The following is a 5288-nucleotide window of genomic DNA, read 5'->3' on the forward strand; positions in this document are numbered from 1 at the left end:
GTGAGCTTGATTGACAGTTTCTCAACCAGCACCAATTCGACTACAGCGACCGCCCACAGGCTTTGATTGACATCAGGCAGCACCAATGGCATCGGACAGCACCCTGGGCTGAATGAGGTCCGAATGAATGACGAGTTACTCGCCGGACCAGTTTCAGAGGAGGATTTTCTTGAGGTCTAAGTTCCCCCGGGGACTGGCGGTTTTTTTCCTTCTGTGTGACGATGCCATCAGTTTGTTCATGCGTGCGCACACGATCCACACGGTGCAGCGAGCATAACGGCAGTTATTTTTCCATCCCCTAGAACTTGTTTGGATGGAGGCGGCCTCCTGGGTTTTGAGATGGGAAGCCATTCCCAAGTCAGACAAACGACAGGGGGCAGGGCCCATTTAAAATGTTCTAGTGCTTTTTTTCACTTTAAGAAACTAAAAGAACTACATATTGCTGAACCCTGCTGCTTATCCAACTGCTAAACAGGCATTAGCTTGCTCAGAGGCCAGTGAGGACGACGGGAAATAATCAGCTTAGGAGGAAACCCCCTCTTTCCCGAGTAACATCAGTTTTAAGAAAGGGAAGTTACCACGTGGGTGTTGCAAATATCCGGGGAGAGCAGGATCGCACCTAACATGATGCTAGCAGAAAAGGGAGTGTTTTGTGTTTCGCTTGCTTGAAGACGCTACATTTTATCTCCTATAGTACAGTCTCCTAATGGAAAATTTATAAAGGCCCTTCAAGATTAATGACACCCGCCAATATATTGGTAATTATCTATATATTATATAGTATATACTAGTGGTTTATTTATATATTGCCAATATATTTAGTAATTGGTGATAAATTTGTAGATCTAAAACCTCCTATGGCTAGGAGGACGGTTTAGAACATAGAAAGGGCTCATTCCCTTTGGTCCTAACATTCTCTCATAATTTTAATGGAAATATTAAATGCAGTAGACTGTTGCATTGTTTCTTAAGTTCATTGTTTCTTTAGCTCCTTGTATGAAGGAGCTAAAACAAAAGAAAAAAACCCCATTGAAACAATAATCAAGTAAGTGCCCACAGCATGTCAACATAACACTATTTTAGCTATCAGAACAGACTATCTGCTTGGTGATGAAGATAGTCAATGAATGCTGTTATCAGTTCTTTAAAAATTAAAACGAATCTAAAACCAAACCAGATGAGAATAAAGGAAAAAGAGGAGGGAACTGCAAGAAACAACAGATAAGAGACACTAAGGCCGTGTCTTCTGTAGCTTGTAGCTGGCCCTTCTGGTCTAGTCAGCACAGGGCTAAAAAGTTCTCCTCACCCTGTTCGTTCTATAAGTAAGTCCAATAAACTCATTGTTTCCCAAAACAGACTTTAGTGGAATAGTAGAATAGTCAGGCATTGTTTATGTTGACCCAGGGGAAGAGCTCCTGGAAATGTCTTTAGTGCCTGTAGAAAGGAATTATTTACCTTCTTTTATACCCATGTGCTGGGTAGAGTTTCATGCCTCACCCCCATCTTGTTTTTTGGCAATGGAGTTTCAGCACAGCAATAGTAACCCTAACTAAGATAGCCATGAATCTTTATTTGTATATTTATTTAATTTAGTTTTCCAAAAAGTTTTATGTTTTTAACTTTCTCCTTTGCCAAAAAACAAAAAACAAAACAAACAAACAAAAAGATTCTTTTCTAGTGCATTGTATCTCGATTGCTAAACCCCTGAACACCTGGGATGACTCCTCTTCCACGTGACATTTTCTGGCACTTCTCTACCCCCCAGGCAGCCTTGAGTCCCAAACCCTCCAATCTTCTGCCAGGTGCTAATAGCCAATGATCCCAACAGCTGTTTTCTGTCAACTCTATCCATTCCCTAGAAAAGGGACCCCCAAAACCATTAGGAGCTGCTCCATGAAACCCCAGCTTATGTCGAGGCAGTCCTCTGGCCAGTCCCATGTGCTCTTCTCAATACAGCTTGCTTTAATCAGACAGTTGTGGAAATGATTTTCCTGAGGTCTAACACCTCTACTTTTCCCAGTTCTTCCTCTCCCCCCATCTGGAACTGAATTCACTCCTTTACCGTCTCTTCTCAGAAAGGCGCAGGTTTCTAAGAGATAACCAGACATAGCAAAACAAAATAAGATAAAACATAACTCATCGTATTGGAATTGGACAAGGCAAACCAACAGAAGAAATAGAGCCCCAAGACAAGGTACAAGAATCAGAGACGTTCATACTCTCTGAAGTCCCATAAAAATACCAAGCTGAAAGCTGAAAAGGAACAGAATCGAACATGGGATATGGTTATTAAATGGTATATTTATTAAGAAGGAATACTCACATGAGATTCGATAACCAGATTGGTACTCCAGGAAGCCCAGTCTCAGATGCACTCCAAGAGTCAACCTGAACCCGGAAAAGAGGGTGAGAGCCTTCTCCTCAATCCCTTTATGCCATCCCTTCTGCGTACCTGTGACCACGCCCAAACAGGCGTGGTCATCACTACCGGTATGTGGGAATTCTCCCTACAGAAAGCTATAATAAATCATGCCGAGAAACTACCGCAGACCTGTATAGGTCCCCCGCTTGCTGCTGCAGTCTCTATGAGTTCATAAGAGCTTAGCTCAGTTGATTCAGAGGGCTTTGTTTTTCCTCCACCCGCTCTGGCTCCTACACTCTTTCCTCTTCCTCAGGGTTCCCTGAGCTTGGAGGGGAGAGATTTGATGGAGACCTCCTGTTTAGAGCTCTGTGTTCCAAGATCTCTCTCCATGTGTGATGTCTGACTGTGGGGTCTCTGTATTTGTTCCCATTGTCTTCAGGAGGGAGCTTCTTTGATGGTAGCTAAATAAGGCACTGATCTATGAATATAGCAGAATATTCTTAAGAGCAATTTTATTGTTAATTTTTTAGGCCAATAATGTTTGATTTTACCCTAGGTCTCTGGGCTATCTAGTCTCTGGTTCTTGGTCACCCAAGCAGTGTTAGGTGTGGGTTGCATCTTACAGAGGGGACCTTAAGTCAAGCTTTGTGCCACCATTGAGCTAGCCATATTTTGCAGGCAGCATAGGGGTGAAGTTTCTATGTAGACTCTAGCTCAATGTCTCCAAGTTCAATGAGTTTCATGGGTTTTGTCTTCAGCAATGGGGCCTTGCTGTCTTTGGAGAGCGATCTGTTGTCTTGGCCTAGGTTGTTTGGGGATTTCCATGAGACCTTTTTGCCAGTAACTCAATTGGATGTAACACAGTCCAGGTACTGGAAGGTTTGTTTGTTAACAAGAGATGACCAACTGGGATTCAGACTCTTTCATTATTTGGAGACTTCATCAGGATTGTGTTAATTTATTTTAGGAAGTTTACACCGCACCCCCCAGATGTCCTCCAATTTTAGCTGTCTGTCTTCTCCACATTCCCCCCCTCAAACCGGTCTCCCCTCCCACTTCCCATTTGATTCCCTATTCGCTTACTCCCTCTCCCCATCTACTGGTGAAATATGTTCTGTTTGCCCCTTCCAGGGAGATCCATGTATCCCTCCTAGTCCCTTCCTCTATACCAAACCTCTCTAAGTCTGCGGATTGTAGCTTGGTTATCATTTATTTAACAGCCAGTAGCAAATATAAGTGAATACATACTGTATTTATCTATCAGGGTCTGGGATATCTCACTCAGAAATGATTTTTTGTTTTTTGTAGTTCCATCCGTTTGCCTACACATTTCATGATGCCATGTTTTTGAACAGCAGAGTAATACTCCATGTGTAAAGATACCATATTAATTTTTAAATCCCATCTCTTGTTGAGGGGCATCTAGGTTGTTTCCATCTTCTGGGTATTATGAACAGAGCAGCAATGAACATGGCTGAGCAAGTGTTCTTTGTAGTAAGATGAAGCAACCTTTAGGTGAGTGCCCAAGAGTTACTGATGTGGCTGGATCTTGAAAAAGAAAGAAATCCATCTTTCCCAGGAACCACCATACTGATGATTTTTTCATAGTGGCTGTACAAGTTTGCACTCCCACTAGCAATGGAGGAATGTTCCCCTTGCTCAACAGCCTCAGCGGCATGAGAGTCACTTATGTTTTTGGCCATAGCCATTCTGATAGGTGTGATATGGAATCTCAGAGTCCTTTTTCTGTGGATTTCCCTGATGACTAAGCATCTCTCAGCTATTTGATTTTCCTATATTGAGAATTCTCTGTTTAGATTTGTACCCCATTTTAAAAATTGGATTATTTGGGTTTTTGATACCACTTTCTTGAGCTCTTTATATATTTTGGATATTAAACCTCTATCAGATGTGGAGTTGATAAAAATATTTTCCCATTGGGTAGGCGGCCCCTTTGTCCAAATGATGGTGCCCTTTGCCATGCAGAAGTGTTTCAGTTTCAGGGGGTCACATTTATTAATTGTTGATCTTAGTGTCTGTGCTACTGGTGTTTGGTTCAGAAAGTCTCTCATATGTCAATGAATCATCAAGGCTATTACACACACTTTCTCTTTTATCAGGGTTAGTACATCTGGTTTTATATGGAGGTCGTTGAGGAAGCTGAGAACAGACCTGTGTTGGAATTTTGATGGGGATTGCATTGTTGGTTGTATCAGTTAAAGGTCTAATACCAGTTCTCAAGAGGTTAGTAGTACCCTCTACAGCTACCATTAGCAAGTTGCACAGTTCCCATGTGTGTGTTGTGCAGTATTCGATAACAAAGCGTTGTACAAGCCACACAGCAGTCTGTCTGATAGACTGTTCTTTGAAAGACATCCATCTAATTTGTCTAGTTTGCGTATCATCTAAGTGTTTCAGATTTCGAAGCAGTTAAGCTGGTTTGAAAATTCTTAGAAAGTAAGTTAAAACTAAGTATTTGGTTATATTGAAATTGCTGTAAGTTAATAAGATGTCCTTGTGTCCCACTAATCTGGAAGCTTGTTGTGTGTTACTGGCTGGATTTGTGTGTTAACTTGACACAAGCTAGAGTCATCAGAGGAAGGAGCCTCAGCTGAGGAAATGCCTCCATGAGATCCAGCTGTAAGGCTTTTATTCTATTAGTTATCAATGGGGGAGGGCCCAGCCCATGGTGGGTGGTGCCATCCCTGGACTCCTGGTCCCAGATTCTATAAGAAGGTGGGTTGAACAAGCCAGAGGAAGTGAGCCAGTGAGCAGCTCCCTTCCATGGCCTCTGCGTCCGCTTCTGACTCCAGGTTCCAGCCCCGTTTGAGTTCCTGTTCTGACTTCCCCCAATGATGGACTATGATCTGGAAGTGAAAGGCAAATAAACCCTTTCCTCACAAACTTGCTTTTTGGTCACAGTGTT

This window comes from Cricetulus griseus, chromosome 5 (assembly GCF_003668045.3).
Source record: "Cricetulus griseus strain 17A/GY chromosome 5, alternate assembly CriGri-PICRH-1.0, whole genome shotgun sequence".
NCBI classification, from domain to species: domain Eukaryota; kingdom Metazoa; phylum Chordata; class Mammalia; order Rodentia; family Cricetidae; genus Cricetulus; species Cricetulus griseus.